The sequence below is a fragment of the Buteo buteo genome, chromosome Z (genome assembly GCF_964188355.1).
Source record: "Buteo buteo chromosome Z, bButBut1.hap1.1, whole genome shotgun sequence".
In the NCBI taxonomy this organism is placed as follows: Eukaryota; Metazoa; Chordata; class Aves; order Accipitriformes; family Accipitridae; genus Buteo; species Buteo buteo.
The window spans coordinates 69437592-69460315 of record NC_134204.1 but is presented as its reverse complement, the minus strand read 5'-3'; positions in this window follow the sequence as shown (position 1 = coordinate 69460315).

Below are 22724 nucleotides of genomic sequence, written 5' to 3'. Positions count from 1 at the left end.
GTGATTCATCTGTTCTGTGTATTATCTCAATAAATTTTAGAAGGCTTGATTAGTGTATAGGTAATCTCATAAGTGGGTTTTATTTGGATAATGATGCTTCTTATGATGCCTCAGTACTGACTACTGAGTAGATCCTTCTTTTTATGACTGTTTTTTGTACATAAACCCTAATTCATTATATCTGCCTCTTTGTAGGTTTGTACATTTTGCTAGTGCTGAAACCTTTATATTGCTTGCTTTTTCTAACCTGAAGAAAGCCTCTACCCATTCTTTGAATCAATGCTTATCATACAGCCACTGTATGTCGGCCTGTGCAGAAAAGCATTAGGCAGATAGTTATTTATGGTTGTTTAGAAACATGGACTCAATGGGCTAAAATCTGAAGTATTTAGTAATATAAAATCTGCAGAAAGTCCAGCTATTACTGAGACAATTTTCTCTCATTTAATTATGTGAAGGAGACCACCATGCATTTGATCTGTACTTTATTATAAAGTTATGTCATGTATGCAGTAAATATTTTTAGAAATTTTGTATTATTGGGGAGCTCAGGTCTTTTCTTTAGACCATGAATAAATGCAAAATAAATAAAGATGAACATAGAACATTGAGCCATTTTTACCTCTTCAGAAATTTTCAAAAATATGCTGTGCTCATTTACACTTTCAGCTTTCTTCACACACCTCTGCTTCAGCTGAAAGTGCCTGCAAGAAGGTTGTATATGGAAAGAATTCTCCACGGGTCCATTAACCAAGCCAAACTGAGACTTCCAGACTCATTTTGCAAAGTCATTTAGGCCCATTTGGATGTAATCAACACAATTCTAATGCCTCAGACACACATGTGAGCTTCAATCATAATTTCAAGCAGTCCCGTCTCTCCTTTGTCCTGATTCCCTGCTGCGAACATGATTGGGCTTCAAATGAAAGAAGAAAGATACTTCCTGGAAACTGACCAGATGAACAAAACAGGAGATCTAGGATCTTGAAGCTATCTAAAGAAACAAAATAAACTTCTTAATTTATGTTGTAAAACAAATTTCTATCTCCTGATCATTTCAGAGCAAAGACAGTTGATTTAGCTTGACTACACACTCCTGGGACAGTCTTAATCTCCTTGGTTCCGGCAATAAATTAATCCTCAGGACTGTTATCCTATAAACATGGAATCCATTCTTTTTGCCTTTTTCTTGGAAGCAAGGTTTGCATCCATATGAATTTGTATTTTTAATATCATAGGTTATGTAACCTATCTGTAACCTTGGTACTTCTTTTCCAAAACAGTGAAGAATGGTGCGTCTTCTAACATTATGTGTGCAATAGAGAATGGTAAGCATGCAGGATCCAGACTTGGCTGAACATTCTGTGCCACCACTACAGCAACTATTCTGTAGTGTGTTAGCATTCAACTATGCCTGTTTGTTAACATGTAAGAAGTATTGCTCCATCTACACCATGGTTTATACATGTCCTTTCAGTACTGCTGTCCATACTATTTCAACTGTCAGTAGAAACTCAGTAGAAAGAAATTGAGTTATGAATGAAAGACAAAGAAAGATGGGTAGGCAGACTCCTGTCTTAAATCTTACATATTGTTGTTTAGCCTTAAAGTGAGCAAGAAATAATCTATGACTGGCTTTCAATGTTATCCTCTCTTGATTTCTCAAAAAAAAAAAAATAAAAAATTCCATACATTTCCACGGATTAAAAGTTAAAAGAAGATTTTTGGAGTGAATCAGTCAATTCATATTCTTTATTTGAAATTTTGTTTTATTTTGACCTTTTTTGCTTCAGACTGTTCTTTGTACGCTACCAGTGACTTCTTCTGCCAAAGAAAATTCTGTTTCAGTCAGAGCTCTTATGCTATAGAAGGTGTCAAAACAGGAAAGTTATAGGAAATAAATCCAATTATAGTTTGGGGTTTTTTTTTTTGCAAAACATAGTGTCAGAATTTGCTGATGTTAAAAAAAAAAAGATAGAAAAATCCTAAAGAATCTTTTTTATCTTGCAATTTTTTTTACCTGAACAGTTCCTATTAGCCTCTTTCATGGAATATAGTATTTTATGATGTTATTTTCATGACATTAAGTTACAATTAATAGAATCACAGAATAGTATCTACAGGATATCTGATTAAAAAAGCTGGTTTCTTTAATTTGATATTGTATGTTGCCTAAACCTGTAAATAAACCTGATCTGTACTATTAAGTGAATCCACGTGACAAGAATGGGTTCACAAAACATTATAGTATTGCAGATGTCTGCTTTACAGCTGAAGCCTCTTAGGTTGTGTATGACTGGAATATAGAAAACATCATAACAGTTAGAAATCTGGAAGTAATGAAAACATTTTTTTCTGAGATAATTGCACATTGGAACAGGTTGCCCAGAAAGAATGTCCAACTTCCATCCTTGGAGGGTTGCCTGAACAATATGGTCTAAATTCAGTATTGATATTGCTGTGAGCAGCAGTTTAGACAAGAGACCCCTCTGAGGTCCCTTCCCAACTGAATTATTCTGCAATTTTAAGTCACAGGAAATATTAAAAATGGATTATGCTAGTATGTCCTAGGTACAATTCTGTCTATAAAATAAGATTGACAACTTTGTTCTGTCTTCTGTAATACATGACAAAGTTGGGACTGTCCAGTAATGAAATCAAATTGTTGAAGTATATTTTTTTTCCTAAACAGCCTCCAAGGAAATGTAATTTGAAGAATTCAGGATGAGGTTAGTTCAGTTGAAATTGGTGTGTTGTGCGGATCTATCCTTAGATAATTTTTTCTCCTAACCATTTTTATGACTCAGAAAGTGTACTCACCCTCATATTTAATACTAGAAGCAGATGATCCAGTAAACCTTTAGGCACCAAGGATAACTCTTCCCAAAATCATAAGTGTTATTAGGGGCAATGCCTTGTCACTAAAATAATTTGAAATAATTAAAAAAGAAATGAAGATGAGACTTTGCCCAATAAAACATATATTAAGACCTTGCATTAAGTTATGGTCTGCTCTCAGGTGGCAATGACTCTAAAAGTAGATGTGCAAACATTCTGGAGGTATCCAGCACTGAGAGACCTTGTGAGACAAAAGAAAATAAGGAAGAATTTTGAATTAAGAGATAAAACAATTGCCTCAAGATTGCTTAAAAATTAGTAATCGGAACTAGTAGTGGCATGACAAAACAGGTGGCAAGTAGGACAGCAGTAGGAAATGCAAACTAAGAAACTCAGAATTGAGCAGCATTATATATGCTTTCGAAATTACTGGTTAAAGACCATTCATCAAAATAATTTCTCAAAATAAGTTTTTTGTTTAAATAAATGCTGTTTCAGCCAGCAAAGTTCATAAGATCCTCCCTTTCTCCTGTTGGTGAACTGGAAGATAAAAATTATGAGAATTGATAAACCACTCCACAATTTAATCAAATTCCAGTAGAAAATAAGGTATAGAAAAATAAGAAAGGAGAACAGGAAATATTAAAGATGAAAAATTCACACTTAATGATACCCTTGTCTTTCATATGATATTCATCTACAATCTTTATTTCCAAAAATTCAGACTGCAGTCTGGTTGTGTTAAGAAAGAATCAGTATCTAATTGTGGGGAGAAAGAATGGGTCTACCAGGTTTCCTGGCCAAATTAAAAATAAAAAAAAAAAAACCAAGGAAGAAAAAAATTAACTGTGTAAAACCCAAACCAAAAACCCACAAAAACTCCAAAGGGAGTAAAAGAGGGAGGGAAACAGAAATAATGGCTGTATTGTCAGTCTTACTTCACTTTGTAATATCAAAGAAGCACTTGTCTGCATCTTCTGTAGCCACTTCACTTGTGCTCTAGGTGACCAGAAAGTTACAATAAGCTTAGAAGTTTGGCAGCTGCCTCATGACAGCACAGTACTGGGATGATGATCATTTGCTTCTGACAGGAGACTGCAAAAACAGATTGTTACTGGGTGCAATGTTTTTCTTATAGGAGTATAAAAGCACAATTTTAACTGTATGCAAGATACAGCAGATTTACAATATGAACACTAATTCACTCAAGAGTGCAATTCTGCTAAAGACAGGGCTAGAAAGAAAAGTTGAAACATATTAGCAAATTGAAGTGTCATTAAAAAACCAAATTCTTCATTATTTGCTTGCAGGTAGTGTAGGGCAAACAACAAACCAAAGACACTGGGAAAGTCAGGGGCCATGGTAGCCTCCAGCATGCTCAGGTGCCCTCGCCTGTGGGGTGGCTGCTTGGGGCTGACACAAGATGCAAGGTGCAGCTCCCCAGGCTCTGCGCAAGGCACACCACTTCCAGCACTGCCACAGCACATGAGGGAAGTGCACTGCTGTTGACCCATGGCCTGTTATTTCCTCTCAGGTGTGACCTTTTCCATCTTAGCTTGCTGCTGTGATAGACCCCAATTAGCCTCCCTATTCCAAGGTTGCATTTTGCCCTAACGTACATCAGAAAGTCAGTCTGTACCTATTAAGTGAAAGAGAACCAGTTGCCTGAGGCATTTTCAGATAAGTTCTCAGTGTTTATTTCCTGTCTCAGAATGACTTAATTTCTTAACTGATGGAGTAGATGTCATTCAATTATGAAGTGAAACAAAATTACTTCATTGAAAGTACATTTTCACATCCAAGGTAAATCACAACATCATAAAACAATCTTTTTAACTTATTGAGGTCTTTGAGGTCATCTGTACCATGACTTGCAAAGAAATACTTGAGAGCACTGCTTCTAGATATACTTCGTTTGATATATTTTGATATGTATTGCTGTTGTGTGTACACTACATTAGGTCAGTGCCTACATACTTGCTAGCTGGACCAGAATGATAGATAGATTTCAACTAAATACATAACCAAAGATTCAGCTTTGTCTGAAGCTAAATTTATTGTGAAATATTAAACATCTTAATACAATTAAGACACCTTAACATTCTCAGGTAGCACCATGCTAAAAAGATATTAACATTTAGATGAAAATATTTAAGTAGCTAAGTATGCTGTCACTGTAAGAATGTTCAGGATGTTCCTCTACACTGGAATACACAGTTGGCATTATATCCCCCAAAGGCTATTTGTGCATATACCTAAATATCTAAGGTGACGTATTAGTGGGTGTTTTCAATAGGCCACCTGACCAGGAAGAACAAGTGGATCAGACCCTCTATAGACAGATAGGAGTAGCCTCAAGTTTGCAGGCCTTGGTCCTTATGGGTGGCTTCAACCATCATTTGCTGGAGAGGATCACCTCCTCCAAGCTCAAGTGCAGTACATCCCAATGGGCAGCAAGTCAGGCAAAAAAAAATAGGAGGCCTGTATGGATAAACAAAGAACTCCTACCCAAACTCAATGTCCAAACATCCAGGGATGACATTAGGAAAGCTAAGACCCAAATGGAATTGAATGTGGCCGAGGATGTCAAAGACAGCAAGAAGGGCTTCTCTAAGTGCATAAGCAACAAACAGAAGACTAGGGAAAATGGGGACCCATAGTTCAATGAGATGAGGGACCTGGTTTCACAAGACATGGAAAAGGCTGAGGTACTGAATGCCTTCTTTGTCTCAGTCCTTACTAGCAAGATCAGCCTTCAGGAATCCCAGGTCCCAGAGACCAGACAGGAAGGCTGGAGCCATGAAGATGTACCCTTGGTGGAAGAGCATCAGGTCAATACTGGGTCCAGTCCCATTTACCATCTTAATTAATGATCTGGATGATGGCGCAGAGTGTACCCTCAGCAAGTTCACAGATGACACAATAACTGGGGGGAGTGGCTGAAACACTAAAGGGTTGTGCTGCCATCCAGAGGAACCTTGACAGGTTGGATAAATGGGCTGACAGGAACTTCATGAAGTTCAACAAGGGGAAGTGCAAAGTCCTGCAGCTGGGGAGGAGCAAGCCCAGGCACCAGTATGTGCTGGGGGTTACGTAGCTGGAAAGAAATTTAGGGGAAAGTTACCTGAGGGTCCTAGTGCATAGCAAGTTGAACATGAGCCAGCAATATGCCCTTACTGCAAAGACGACTATTGGTAGCCAGGGATGCATCAGACAAAGTATTGCCAGCAGGTTGGGAGAGGTGATCCTTCCCATCTGCTCAGCACTGGTGAGGCCACACCTGGAGCACTGTGTCCATTTGTGGGCTCCTCAGTACAGGAAAGACACGGACATACTGGAGAGAGCCCAACAAAAGGCCACAAAGATGATTAAGGGACTGGAGCATCTCTGCTATGAGGATAGGCTGGGAGATCTGGGACTGTTTTGCCTGGAGAAGAGATGGCTCAGTCGGGATTGGGATCTTATTAATATATATAAATACCTGAAGGAAGGGTGTAAAGAGGGTGGAGCCAGGCTCTTTCCAGTGTCCCCATGACAGGACAAGAGACAATGGGCACTAATTGAAACATGGGAGGCTCCCTCTGAACATCAGGAAACACTTTTTCACTGTGAGGGTGATCGAGCACTGGCATAGTTTACCCAGAGAGGTGGTGGAGTCTCCATCCTTGGAGATACTCAACAGCTGTCCAGACATGGTCCTGAGCAACTGGCTTTAGGTGGCCCTGCTTCAGCAAGAGGGTTGGACCAGATGACCTCTGGAGGTGCCTTCCAATCTCAGCCATTCCATCATTCTGTGATTCTGTGATGCTAGAACTTTGCCAAGGTATATGTAAAACTGCCATATGGAATCCACAAGTGATTTGGGATCTGTAAATCTTCCTTCATCCCTTTGTGGCATTTGACAATGTTAGTTAATCAAGAATAGTGTAATGGATTTTAAGGCCAGAGGGGACCATTATGATCATATAGGCTCACAACACGACTGTAGAAAGTCACAAAGTAATTTCTTTATCAAAACTATAACTACAGGATACATTTTTGAGATAAATCCTGCCTTCACTTAGAGACTGCAAGTGATGAAAAGACCAGCATGTCCCCAAGTAGACTCTTTCAATACTTAATTATCCACGTTTTAAAAAAAATTGTGCCTTAGTCTAGCTTTACCTTCAAGCCGTTGTGTGTCTCATGACAATTTCTGCTAGATTAAAGCGCTCTCTACACTTAGAAGACATGGTCATAAAAGGCATGACTTATTTCAAAGCTTCTTGGATTGAACACCTTTCAACCATAACAGTAAGGATGCTTTCAAGATCACACATACAGCTCTACTCATGTGAATAGCTCTTTTTTGAGACATTCCATTTTTTAAGTAACATTACTGAACTGAATATAACAGAGCAGGACAAAGTGCTTTGTCAGTGATCTTTCTGATGGAGTATAGCCTTGAACCATACCAGATTTCATAATCAAGAACTGTGTTCACTCTCTTAGCTACAACACTGCATCCAGAGTTCACTTGCAGTTGGTCATATGCTAAAACACCATAGCAGTATCCAAATAAGAACCCAATGCTCCATCATACAAACCTGATGTACACTTCTTACTCCTAAGCAGATAACCTTCCTGGTTGAGCTGTACCCTGTAATGCTCCATTCCTGCCCCAAACTTACACAGACCACAAATTGTTGTTTTATGTTTTATGCCCAAGAGATATTTTTTCCTTCCCTACATATGAGCTGTAATTGAAATCCCCTGAAGCATTTTTGCTACCATTCAGGTGATTTAAATGTCAAAGGCAGGAGGTACTGATCCTTTGGGAGAATATACTAGCAACTGAGCCATGCTTCTTGTCTTCTCAAACACTGGCTCAGTGACTCACATCTTCATCTGGCAGTGGGGCTTGCTTAAAGCCTAGCTCTGAAACTTATTATTGAAGTGCTTGCTGACCAAAACAGGCTGTTCTCCTCAGCAGCAGGCTGCCTCACATGCAGGAGGCTGAAGCTGGCACCTGGGCACAGCTGCCTGTGCAAGTCCTGCCTGCGTGCAGCCCAGCTTTATGCAGAGCCTGTCCAGGGCTTGCCAACAGGGTTTCACATAACTTCCCTTTCCCTGTATAGGCTTGGTCTTCATTACACAAGTGCAGGAAAGCACCAGTTGTAATAGAAGTGGAAAAGCAAAAGGCATATTCAGTCTGCACCTCTATCCTGTGAGACTTACTGCCCCAAATGATGACAAGAAAACATAAGAGAATGGAGTATGTAGAAATCCTTCAGCTATTGCCCTGAAATCTGGCTTAGTTTCCCCAAAGAGACTGTGGAACTTCCATCATTCTGGGTGTCAGGTCATTTAATTCTGAAACTAGCATCCAAACTTGTTACTAATTTCTTCAAGAAAGTTCTACATACTTGTACTGGCAGTTGGAAATTCCTCATTGATGAATGGATGCAGAAAAGACTAGGCCATGAAAGTTATTGAAACAGTAACTCAGTACAAAGGGCACTATACCTAGCCTCACATTATAAAGGAAAAACAAAATAGTATGTGCTGCTGCTCACTGTCTCTTGGTTTTTGTATAATGAAGGGTCTTTTCACTTGTCCTTCAACAAAATACCAGCTCATATACTACAGATGTAGGCAGAAGTCTACAATGCTTTTAATACTAAATATCCAAGTGAATAGCTAAAGACAAGGTAGTGGGTGGGAAGGAAGGATAAAAAAGATACTATACTTCATTATTTACCTAAAACTCTTTTTTTCTCTTCAAATGGGATTTTTAGAAGTAACTTACACTTCTACAAAATGCTAAGGAGCTTTTATGACATTAACATTTACCATGAGATAGGATTTTATTCTATAAACTTTTGATTGAAAATATTTTATGCAGTTTCATAACATAAAGAGAGTTAAAGTTCTGAGCGAAGGGTGCTTATGGCTCCTGATTAAAAAAAAAAAAAAAAAAAAAGGGCATGAGAAACACAGAAATAACGTAAGCAACCCAGGAATTTAAACACGTCTGTAGTCATATCACTGCATACAGATATTTGTTGTACATCTCAAGTCTTATTGTTAAAATTTATGATTCTGAGAATATTTACCATACATCAGTGTAATAACAGAAGTAGTTGTAAGTTCTGATCATGTTGGCTGTAAAAAAATAACTTCCTTTATCCACTTTAAGATTGGTTTTAATTATGTGATTGGCTAATAACAGAGCAGAATTAAAAGCTCCAGTTATTTATTAGGTTTCTGTTCCAAATTACCTGATGCCATATTCATCTTAGTCATAGATACAGTCTTATGTGTCTGCAATGTTATAAGCAAGCACAATGAGCCCAAACTGGATAAAGTAATGTTCTTTTTTTTTTTTTTCCTTTAGTAAAAAGCCAAGAAATCAGCAAAGCTTAGAGCATAACTCTCCCTCAAAAGCACAATGCAATTCTCTCTGAAGACTTTGCTTGCCATAATAGTCATGAAAGTACCTATGTTCTAAGCCATGGAAAACTTTGCATCAGAACAGGAAAAAAAAGGATATTTAGGACACAGCTCATTTATGAAAAAAATAACAATAAAACCATTTTACCATGCACTCTTAATGCACATTTTTCAATGAACTCTGAACTTGCTACATGAGAGATTCAAGAGAGAAAGAAGAGAAGAAATTTGCTTTCACTCACGGCTAAGGAAGTGAACCTAAATACAGATCCAGTCAGGCTAGACCGATCTTTCAGTATTCAGTTAGAATGAGAACTACTAGTCTGGACTATGTTTTCATTTCAGCAGTAACTACCATGCCATTTCAGCAAGTTATTGTTCTCCTTTTGAGACCAGAATTCTTTAAATTCCAAAACCTGAACTAACATTCTTTCATATGAATTCCAGAGGTGAAAAACCTACATAAGGAGCAAGCATTATATAGTGCCTACACTTCTATCTAACAAGTTTGGCAGACCTCCTGCACAAGTTTCTAAAATCAGAACAGTCCTTGGAGGTACTACTGAAGAAAGTATGTCTACTCGACAGAATCAGATTTTCTGCTCCAGTAAAAGGACTCAGAACTGAGACTCACTGCAAAAATTAAAGACAGAAAGAGTCAAAACACAATTCTACAGTAAGAAGGTGTCTCTGAGGTGAGTCACCTTTTCTCCATTGAGGAAATTTTAAGGTTGGAAGTTGAAAAGTCTATTAAAGCAATCAAGGTTTGTGCTTATACTGAGCTCACCTCTGTGTGTAATTAACTATAAGAAGTTGCCCAGGTAATTCACATGGAAGGAATCCTAGCAGAACTCTGACAGTATCTTCTGAGTGTATACTAATACAAAGACCTATTGTCCTGTGCTTTTCAGCACTGCTTCCAACTCTTTTTCCAAAACCAAATATCAAACCTTTAATTTGAAAACAAAGTGAGTATGTACTACTTCATCTGTATTGTCAGAACTCAGTAGATGTCTCATAGACAAACACCCAGTACCCTTTTCTTTATCTCTGTAGACATCTCCATATGAAATAGTGTATACAGCAAGCACAGATTTTTTATGTTTTCCTCCAGCTTCTTTGAAAATATTAAAATAGCTGTAAATGACCTAATCCTGTAGTAATATTTTATGACTTTTTCAGTTATTAGAAGCTTCTGTAAGAGCATGTTCAGGGTGGGATTTTTCACCTTTATTTTAGTTCAAAGTTGCACATGGTATGTGCTAATGGTAATACCAGACATTATGCATTAGGCATAGAGATGTCGAGACTAATGAAAGTGGCATATGCTTAATATAAGCCTTTATGTAAACCTTCACTACTATCACATGTGATTTTTATGTGCTGCCTAGCACCCTTAGTAGGAGTGCTCTAACCATGGCCTTTTTTGCAATGGCAGAGGAACACTGGCCAATGATTTGGCAAATATTTCAGACATACACATAGAAAAAGAGAGGGGTAATGGTGTGGCCAGCTTGGCTAGGTAACAACAGCAGCCTTCTGTGAAGGCTTTTAGGATGCAGGGAGCATTCATAAGAGGTATTGGGTTTTACAAGCTATCAATGTCGCATTATACTCTAACCTCAGATCTCTGAAACATACAGTCACACATTACTTTTATTGGGAATATACTACTTGTGGTAACATGAAATTATGCAAGCGCAGGCAGTGTTTACATTTATCTGTATAGCTTTAGGACATCCACAGTATTTCATTGTAAACAAAACATAATCATTTATTTTTCTCTACCAGAATGCATTTTTCCCTCTTTCTAAACTTGTTGGGGAGTAACCGAATGTATTTATTATTTTTACTAGAAAATAAATTGTGATCCCAGTTTAAGAGCAAAGAAAAAATTTTAACCAGCAGCATCTATTCATTTGAGTGCTATCATTTTCTTGCTGTTTATCATTCAAACCATATCCCTGTACTGTTCAGACTGTCACACCTCTGTGTATCTGGTGACTGATGTAACCATTGTGCAATCAATGGGGTCTCCCTGGCAATTATCTAAACCTCTAGAGCACTTTTTAGGATTGTGTTGTGAAGTAGTTTAACTGTTCCTCTTTCCAAATGACGTTTAAAATCCCCCATTGTATCTCTGAGAAATGACAACACATATTTCCAGTCCCTGATCTTCCCAATCTCAGCCAAGGCTCGTACAGAAAGACAACAGTTTAATCTACTTTTATTGCACTCCAGAAGCCCAAAACATTCCTAATTCCTATGCTGTAAAATTTAAAGTATATCTTCTGTCAGTTCTATGGCAGAGAAACCTTATTTACATAGTATGGTCCTTGCAACAGTGCTGATTCTTTCCAGCTCTTTTTCATAGCAGATACAGATGAGTAATATATGCCTATTTTTTAAGTTCAACTATACACCATTTCACACTGCTGTCCCTCTTTCCTGGGACTTACAACCATTATCCAAAGAAAGAATGTAGTTACCTTATCCTGTGGGTTTAACCCAAGTTGGCAACTAAGCAAAGAAGCACCACCAAAAAAAAAAAAAGGAAAAAGTGTTTTACTGTATTCTTGAAGGTTCCCTGGCCAGGAAAAGAAATTGCTCCAGATATATGGCAAACCTTATGAAATGCACAAATACCTAATCAAATGGAGATATTAGCAAAATCCTCCCTTTTACAGAACACTATATGTTATCCTCAGTTAAATTATTTATTTGCAAAATAAGTCCACATTTGTACCAAAGCCAGTGGTACCAGTTTCCAACATCTCAAACCCCAAGGCAGAGCTGCTGTTGCTCCAAAATTCTGTCTTGAATTTGGTTAAAGTGCAGATCTCTGTTCTTTAAAAAAAAAAAAGTCTGGCGCCTTGGTCATGAACCAGCATTCTCATCCAAATTTTGTTATACCAGAGTTTTTTTGTGACCATATCTATACCTAAGTGCCATATTGGACTGGGATTTGAAATTTTAATCTGTTTTTATCAGGTAAGATGAACTGATTTCAGAAAACTGGTTTACTTGGAGAGATTAGGATGAATACCATCTCATTTTAGGTCTTATTGAGCTATCTCACGTTAGTAAGAAGTAGTAGATTTATCAGACTGGCATCAGACTCACTAACTTAGTGTGCAGGACTACAAGTGAGATGATGCATTGAGTCTTTCCACAGTCCTTCATGTCATGAAAAAACACAGTGAGACTCAGCCATCAAGTTCATTTGATTCTGTTTAACACCATTATTCTTCTGCAGAAATGTATCTTGGCCACTGTGCATATTAACTTAATCTACTATGAGTTATGTAAGTGAGCTCTGTATCATGATGATTTCTGAAAACTTTCAGTGGCTTGAAGGGACCACAATATAACAGTCCTGTCCTGAACATACACATCATACAAAGAAGTGAGGAACTATGACTCTGCAGCTGTGTGTTCTGAATCAAAACCATTCTGCATTTTAGGTACTTCCTATTGATTTGATCTCTTAGTATCAGATTTATAAATTTCTTTTCCTGAACTTATCACTGCACTTCAACCAGCCAGCAAAATTAACTCTTCTCTATCTTCGTCCATTATCTTAATTTCTTTAACTGTCATTCTATCATGCCCTGTATCATCTGTTTACTAGAAGGCTTTTAAATTGCTACCTTCCTAGCCTGATATATGATTTCAAGCAATGGAAAATTCATCAAGACCAGATATTCTAGTTATAATAGGAAAGCTACTTAAATGGCAGACTGAAACTTCTGACTGATGTTCTGAAGAGACCTTATGTTCCCCAGATGTTTTCATTTTGGATGCAAATAACGTGTCACATAGTTACTTATGCTCTACAGTAATTCTGATTTTTTTTTTTCCTTTTATTTCTTTACAGCCTTATTGCTTCACCATCATTTAGCTCCACTTTCCAAGCAGTCTAGAGCTTGGTGTGAGAATATTCCTTTGACAGAAGACAGAAATTAAAATGCAGATCAGCCAGTGCCTCTAGCCAGTGAGCTATGATGGTATGTGCCACTTGGAGAACAAGATGATGCACAAAAACCTAAAAATGAATTGTTGCGGTACCTATGGTCTTCTCTGTGGCAGGACCACGAAGCTTTCTCCACCATGAAGTTTCACACTTCAGTTGCTGAAACATTTCACATCAGTTCTGAGAAGTCTCTTCAGAAGATCTTTTGGACTCCTGACTCAGAAGCTACACTACACTTACAAAGCAGTGTCCAGGAATAGGCATTACTAAACTGTTTAGGCATCCCTGGGATTGCTTTGATCCTTTGAAATTTTACATCTTTTTGTGAACCTGCCCCATAAAGACCCATATAAAATGTCCCAAAGCTTAATTACTTTCATTTTTAAACACAATCTTACATGTAGTGTGAACCTGTGCAAGTCTGTCTTTCAACTAACTCAGAAACCAATACATGGAATACTCTAGCAGGACGTGCTATAATGAGAAACTTAGGGCCAAACAGATTTTTTTCTTTTTTTTCTAGGAACACTTAACAATTCTTATTTACACTTCCTTAAAGAAAAGAATTAAAAAATAACAGGCAGTCAGTAACTAGTCATGTAACTAGTACATGAATTCTTTAGATTTACAGTATTCTCATGAAGAGAGAAGAAAGAGGTTTCTTTTTTATTTTAATATGGGCAGCAGCTATGATTACACTGAATGCTATGAGCAGGGGGTACAGGTTTTTATTTTTCATAAGCACCGACTGTGGATGAATTCAGTGCAGAGACAAGCAACCTGTTCTGCCTTCTCTGTATTTCCATTCCCAAATGGAATGGAAAATACAGCCTTTGGGACTGCCACACCTGGAAGCAAAGACTTCTGAAGCAGCAATGAGCAGGAGTATAAGACTGTGGCAGAGAAGATATTAAAAAGGTCTGTAAACCTTCCACTTTATAACATGTAATGAGGACAAAGCAGTTTTATTATGCTTTGTAATTTGTGGTGAAGGTATCACATTTAAAAAAAATTACAAATCTTGGGAAAGAACTAAAACTAATATAAGGTGTTGATATTCCATCAAGTATTGTCTCTTTTTTTTATTTTGAAAAATAATATGAATTTATGCATCTGATAAATACAGTGAAGTAAAGCAAGTCCAGTTCATTGGCAGTAGGGTGTTAATATCCCAGTGCCTTTTACCTGTATTGTTACACAGCTTCCTGCAGACCATTAACATTAGAGAGTTAGGGACAGGAATAAGAAGGGCAAATAAGCAGGGAAAGGAGGGGGGACATTATGCATTTATCCTACACCAGGACCTGTCACACCTGGGAAAATACAGAGACTTCAAGTTTGCAGTCTCAAGTGGAGAGTTGAAAGACAATTGTCTATGACTGCCTTTTCTGTTCTTCTTTAACCCGCAAAGCAGGCTGTCTTCACAGTGAGATGCAAAAATTTGCAGCAAGTAAATTCCTCATGTAGATTTCTCTTCTGCAATCATAGCATTTCTTTAGAATATGTAACAAACGTGAAAGTACATCTGTGAAGAAACCACTTCCACGTCATTATAAAATGATTTACAGCCTTTCAAGCATAATTGAAGGTGAGGAGCTGAATGGGTTGACTATATTTCTAAATGTAACACATATGTGTTCCCCAGCATTTCAGCTGAACTGGTAGCTTTCAAAACTTTCAATCCTCATTTAGGGCTCAAAGAAAGTACTGTTGAGGTATGCAGCCACTTTGGGCTTCCCTCTATTTATGGAGCCAGAAAACCTTAGGTCACCTGTGCCCTAAGCTTTGTCAGCAAATTAGCTTCCCTGCTGGAGTTAAAACAAAGGCAGCATTTAGGAGACATCTGTAGAAAATTTCTAGGGCCCTTTTTTCTACAGGGTGAATATAATGATTTTAGAAGAAAACCTCCTATTTGGAAACCTCAGGAGGACATTTCCTCTTCTGCCCTCCCCTTACCTCCCTCATTCCCACTGTTCACTCTTTTAGAGCTTCTTCCAGGACTCTCTTACATCTTCCTATATTCAAGGGGTGGCGTAGGCTGTTAATTTACTGGAATCAGGGGTCCTAAGGGGCTCCTAACAGTTTTACAATGGCATATGTTTCAGAATAAGCCAAGGAGGACTGTGAGCAAGGGAGAGAGTTTGGCAGGTTTTGCACATTTTTGTGTTTCATCATGTCTATTTCTGTCTTTGCACCACTTACAATAGCAAAAATTTATGGACCCTAGGAGTAAATAGAATGAGAACTGTTCAACTTCCTGCCTCACATCGCTGCAAGTGTTTGCACTAAATGGTGGGGCTTTTAAAGCAATAGGTAACAACAACAATTGTTTTGACCCTTTGTGATTAGCCATCATTTTGAGACATTTCTGTTTAACTTGTTTAACTAAAATAGCCTTGTCTGTAATCTGCAGGGTGTACTGGATGATGAACATTTTCAAATTACATGGTTTGCAGTTCCTAGTTCCACTGAATTTACAGCTGCTTTCAGACTCAGTGAACTGCATTTGATAAGGTTGTATTCAGTCCAGAACCTTTCTTTAGGTACATAATTGAAACTATTCTACCAAATCTGTTTCACTTAGACTACAATCATATTCTGCCAGCCACTCAGAAATCCCCTATCCTGCCATGAGCAGTTAGTGGTGGGTTTATAATATCATTTAATCATTTCCCTCTAAAGCTCTGGCACACATGAATAATACTGTAATAATGATCAGGTATGTGTCCAAGCAGTGGCTCTGGGTATTCCAGTGTGTGTGTGATCTTGCGGTGTGGCAGTTCTAAATTCAGAGACACAGATGTCCCATTAAGGGACAGTCCAGACTTTGTGCTGTCATTTAGAGACTGGCAGGTGTCTAGTAAAGGACTCAGTGGTGTCTTCCATCTGTTTGACCAGCTACAGCTTGCATAGCAAACAGCTCTCCCTTTCTAATTGTGGTATTACAGGGGGGGTTTAAGTCTGTGTCATAATAAAGGGGCCCTGTGAACATACTTTTCTTTATACATTCTCAAAGTGTTTATTAATTTCTTCCCTCTGTCACTCTGAAGAAATGAATCTAGATGTACAGATTACTGTGGTGCTATGCAACAGACACTTCTATGCTAGGAGATTTCCAGTTCTCTTCCAGCAATCTGTGTTAACTAAAAAAGAAAAAAAAAAAATCCATTGCTATTCCTTGTATTCCAGAGAAATTAAAAAAAAAAAAAAAAAGTTGGAGTTTCTTTTTTGTTTGTTTGTTTATGTGATCTGCTAGTTAAGATACATAAAGAAAGGGGATTATGATTTTACAGGCAACAAAGTAAATGAATGATGGTTTTCAGAAATATTATAGCAGAAAAAGGAACAATCTTCTGCATTGTAAATGGGAGTCCTAGAAGTCTAATTTTATTTTAAGAACACTGATACTGCTTTTATTCAATTGTAAAAATATCTTTTTATTCATAAGTGTATTAAAGCAGCTCAGCTGATGTTCTATTTAAAAGACAAGAAAATGAGACACATTTTTGCAACACCACTAGTTTTATGCTTTTCCATGCTGTCATAATTAGAAAACATTTATTATTTAATCCAAAGTCTGTTGGGCTTATTGCTTTGTGTGGAGCAGAGGGATTTGTAAGATCTGCCAACCCACTTTTAACCCAGTTGTTATGTGACAGAGAGACCTGTTGCTAACAGCAGTCATACTGGTCGTGTCTTTCTTTTTCAGAAAGATTGGGCAGTGCTGAGCTCCCCCGAGGAATGGTTGACGCCATCTCTCAAGAAATGACAGGTGTCTAGATTTGGGATAGATGAAGGTGCCCTGTTTCCAGAGAAGGAGGCACTGCACCTTCTGGTGAGGAACATCAGAAGACAAGGAGTGATCATCTACATGCTGGAGCCCACTATCTACAGGAAGCCTGGACACATCACCTTGGTTGATGATGCCACTTCAGGGAATTAAGCACTCAAAAGTTGGACTTTCAGGCACAAATATCCTTTGCTGGATCTATCACCTTTATTAGTGAATTTCTTCAGTAAAATTGGCACAGCCATATAGTCCATGAGCATTGCATGTCTGTACTACTTATAGTTACTCTTATAGTTACTCTTTCTGCTCCTTTGCTGCAGTAAGTAAATGGAGCAATAACAATAGCGAATGATGTAACCAAAAGGACAATTTTCATTTTGCTTTTAGGAAATATTAATGTATTTGATCTTTAAAAAAGCCACTGGAGTAATAAATAAAGCCAAATTGTTGTAACATTTGTACAAGAAAAGGCTTGAAAATGAATTAAAATGAAAAAAAAGTACTTTTAAATAAGCATGTATATTTATAGATGAGATATCTAGTATCAGTCCTGATAATGGCTCTCAGTCTATGGTCAACAAACCACCCATAGTCTGCAAAGATTATCATTCTAATGATAGCAAGCCATTTTGAGATAGATAAAATGGAAAGTTGAAAAATGAAAAGGCCTTTTATAAATTTGCCCACAAAATTAAAAGGTAAAAGACATGCCCCTTAAACACTCCCTGCTCCATTTAGTGAGATGTGCAGTGCATTGCTTTTCTTATGAACTGTACATAGTGATAAAGCCCTATCAATCCCCTTACCAAGCCTGTAGGTCCTACTTCAAATATAGGCATAGCTCAACAAAATTCCTGCTCTAAAGAGTATGTGGTTTAGGATGGAAAACAGGGCATCAGGCCACATGCAAAGGCAGATATAATGTGCACCAAACAAAAGGTTTCTGTACTGCAGTTGCACTGTAGAAGAGCAAAGACAGGATGAACGCTTTCAGAAACATCAGTATTTCCTGGGGCTTTTCTGTGCTTGGATCAGCTCTGTGCCCATCAATACAGGGATTAGACAAAAAAAGCAGAACTAGATGGAAAGATACATATATGTGCACATTTAATAATATATGTGCAATACTGAGGTCTTTTTTACCAAACCTCTTTTTTGTCAGTCTTTTACCCTGAAAGTAGACAAGACAGATTTGTCAGATTCTTCCCTCTACAGTAGGCAGAAAATCAGCCTTTAGCTACTACCTTTTATATGAATTTCACAAACATTCACAGGCATTCATTATGATATATAACAGGAATGACATCTGCAGGCTGTGGGGCAAGGGTGAAGAGGGTGGAAAAGGGCAAGGGAGACTGATTGAGCACTTGGAAAGTGGGAAGGAGAATTTGATTGTTTTATTAGAGAGAAGGTTAAGGTTATAAGGCAGGGAAAAAAGATAGTTCCTCTGATGGGAAATGAAGAGAGCCACAGAGTCAATTAAGTGTGTGGAGGACTTTCCAGATTGGGGGGGCTGAGTGGTGGGGGAGCCTGGTGCTAGGAATGGGGAATGGAGGAGGAGGGAGAGGATTCATGGTGAGCTTAGCAGCAAGAACAGGGAAGGCAGTGCTGTAAATCACAGGCACTGCCTTGCTCCCATATGGAAAGAAAAGAAGATGAGGTCAGTTGGCTTTACTTGGGGTTACACATGTTGTATTACATTGGGTTATCAAATGGATCTAGAAACAAAGCATCTGTTAGTGTGAGCACTTAGGGACAAGGTTGTGAGGTCAACTTTTGCCCTGATGAAATGTTGAGGAGAGAGCAGGTTGAGGCTGAAAGAAAAGGGGTAAGTCAGGCAAACGTACCTGAAGGTACATGAAAGTAGATGTGTTCATGATTTGTTTAGAAATTAAAAAAAAACACAAAACTTTTCCACTCAGATTCTTTTTTAATCCAGTATATATCTTGACTCACTGGCTTTGAGAGCTTCAACCTTAATGTTTACAGTCTTCCTTTTATCTTTCAAAAATGGGTCTACAAGATACAGTGGGGAGCAGAAATAAATCTAAATAACTAAATAAATACAACTCTATAGTCATGATCATTTGTGTGTGTTACTGCCCCATAGGGAGAATATGTATTTCTGTCAGAGTGCCTTGTGTCTGCCAGTGTTTCCCCTGTGGAGCAGTAATGTCTTCAGGTAGTCATGACTATATCTAATAAAAACTGCAAAATAACAACTTTATTCCTGCAAAATTAATCCTCGATCCAAAACCATGTTAGAAAAAAACAGACGCACACAAAACAAACCCCCTCCCACTAATAAAATGAGTCTCCATTGCTCTGTGTGTTATGAGCATCCCACATGAATATAAATCACTTTGGGAAAACAGCCATGAGGTTAGATATGCTTAGGACATTAGTATTATGTCAAAAAGATTATAACCTAGGAAAGGCTAGAAATGCCACAGTTAGTCTTCATAGGCTTATCCTCAAGGCTTTTAACATCTACACAATGCCAATATGCTTCTGAACTTGAATAAACTCCTACCAATAAACTCCCACTTTTGAGTATGGTCAATTAAAAAGATATAGGTAGACACTATATGACAATCTTGATAAGAAAATATTTATAAATTAAAAATATACAATTTATTTAGGTTAACAGATGGAACTTGAATCTGAAATTAATGACTTACAGAATGGTTTAGAATGGAAAAGACTTCTTGAAATTTTCCAGTCCAATCTGCCTGCTCACGCAGGTTCAGCTAGAGGACGTTGTGCAGGACCATGTCCAGCTGGGTTTTCAGTACCACCCACACAGTAAAAAAGTTTTTTCCTTTATTCAGATGAAGTTTCATGTGTTCTAACTGCTCCCACTGCCCATGTCAGTGGGCGCTGCTGAGAGGAGACTAGCCCTCTCGTCTTCATTCTCTCCCGTCAGGTATTTGTACACGTGGATGAGATCCTCTGAGCCTTCTCTTCTCCAGGATGAAGAACCCCAGTTCTCTTTGCCTTTTCTCATGCGAAAGCTGCTCCAGTACCTTAATTATCTTTGTGGCCCTACACAGGGCTTGCTCCACTAAGTTCATGTCTTTCTTGCACTGGGGAGCCCAGAACTGTACTCAGCAGTTTAAAAGGTAGGTAGAGAAGATGGATCACCTTCCTGGACTGGCTGGCAATGCTCTGCCTAATGCAGCCCAGGGGGCTGTTGGCTTTCTCTACCATGAGGGAGCGTTGCTGTCTCAAGGACAGCTTGTTGTTCAGTAGGGCCCCAGGTCCTTCCCTGCTGAGCTGCCTTCTGGCCCATCAGCTTCTTGCATTTACTGATGCCCGAGTGATTCTTCCCCAGATGCAGAACTCTTCATGTCTCCTTGTTGAATTTCATGAGGTTCCTGTCCTCCCAATTCTCTAGCCTGTTCAGCTCTATCTGAATGGCAGCACAACCCTCTCATGTTTCAGCCATTGTTTCAACTTTTTTTGTCAGCAAATAAGTTGAGGGTGCAGTTGACCCCATTGTCCTTTAATGAAGATATTAAAATGAGAAGGTCATTAAGAAAGATGTTGTAATTAGTCTAATATTAATTCAAACACAGTCCTAGCCACACAGATAAGGAGGATTGTTTGGGAAGAGTCAGCATGGATTTGCCAAGGATCAACCATACCTTACCAACATAATTGCTTGTGTAATAATGTGACAGGATTTGTGGATGAGGGGAGAGTAGTGGATGCTATTTTCCTCAGTTTTAACAAAGCTTCTGACCATGTCTCATGCAATAATCTTGAAACCAAGGCAGGCTATTACAGCCTGCATGGGTGGACAACCAGATGGATGAAACACTTGGCTGTATGATTTGACTCAGAGGGTTAATGCCAATATCAAGGGGATTACTGCAGAGGTCTGTACTGGGATATGTCCTGATTGTGATTATGTGACCTGGAGGAGGAGAGGGATTGCACTCATGCCAAGCTTGCAGTTGATGCCCAGTTGGTGGGACTGGTGGGTATGCTTGAGGGCAGGGCTACTATCTGGAGGGATCTGGACAGGCAGGAGGAACAGGACGATAGAATCTTCTGAAATTCAACAAGGACACATGGAAGTCCTGCCCCTGAGAGGGATAACCCCACCAGCAACACAGGCTGTGGACTGCTTGGTTGGGAGTAGCTCTGGAGGAAAGACTTGGGGATCCTGGCAGGCAGGGAGCTGAGCAGAAGCCAACAGTGTGCTCTGGCAGCCATGAATGCCAACTGCATCCTGGGCTGTATGCCAGTCAGTTAAAGAACAGGATTGTCCCTACTGCTTTGGCACTCATTAGGCTACACCCAGATGCTGCACGTAGTTTGTGACCCCCAGTACAGGAAAGACAGCAATAAAGCCAAGCGAGCTCAGCAGAGGGCCACTGAGGTGATCATGGCTGGAGCACTCACCCTGTGAAGAGAGGCTGAAGGACCAGGGCAGGTTGAACCTGGTCAAGGGGTGGCTCAGGCAGCACTGAAGAGCAGCCCCCATACCTGGCTCTGCTGAGAGCAGCTGCTTGCACCAGACACCTCCCAAGCTCCCTCCCCACCAGAGTTTTCCTGTGATTCCTAATTCAGCCACTGAATTATGCTCATTTGATAGTATTTAAAAAGCTTGGCTAACAAAGGTAATTCTGTAGTTAATAGTCTTAGCCTTCAAGTGTCAGGCTTAAAACTGCATGAAATTCTGATAAAATGCACTGTATCAACACAGTAACAGTAAACCGTATCTGTAAATATTGATAAACAGCCATATGTCATTTAACAGGAATGGATATTAGAACAAAAACAATTTTAACAGAATCCAGGAAAAGACACTAATCTAGGGGGGGAAAAACCACCACTATGATACAGAATAGGTACGTATATTCTTGAAAGCAGTGATCTGGAAGGATTTAAAGATCATAGGAGACAAACAACTTTGCATCAACTTCTATGACTCAAAGTCTGAGGCGATATTTAGATGTATAAGCAGGGAAATAAAAAACTAGGAGAAATAAAGAAGGCACATAAACCTCTCTGTGTGGCAAATGACAGTACTGTCCACAAATATATACAGTTTTTTCCCCATAGATGTAAAAGTAGTGGAAAATCAGAGAAGGCAAATAACCACACTCCAGAACTAGGGAAGATGGGTTTTGGCAAGGAACATACAGAGCTTAATCCGTTTACTTTATCATATCAATGAAGAGACAGCTTGATTATAGTGTGTAAGTGCTTCAGGGGGACAAAATACCTGAAACTAAAGAGCTCTTTAAACTACCTATGAAGTGTATAACAAGAGTGAATTGCTGCAAGTTAAAGCCAGTCACATTCAAATGACTAATATAGCACTTTTTTAAATGATGTTGATTACCCAGTAAAATAATCTACCAATAAAAGTGAGGAGTGATTCCTTTCTGGAAAATGTGGTTTTGGGTTTATGCATATGATTGCAGGTGTGAGACATAGGACATTTAGAGAAATTATGAGCATTTGCCTGGAAGGTGTACTGACACAGAAACTAAATCTGCATTCAGACCAATTTGTTACAAATGTGCTATAAGATGACTAACCTAAGGTGTTGCAATGGACTAGGTCTATCCCCCACCCCCATTTTAATTGGGAGGAGGATGGCTTTTTCAAATGAGCTAACTCAAACATTCATAACAATGTGAGTATACTCTTAGTTACACAAAATTTTAATGGCTT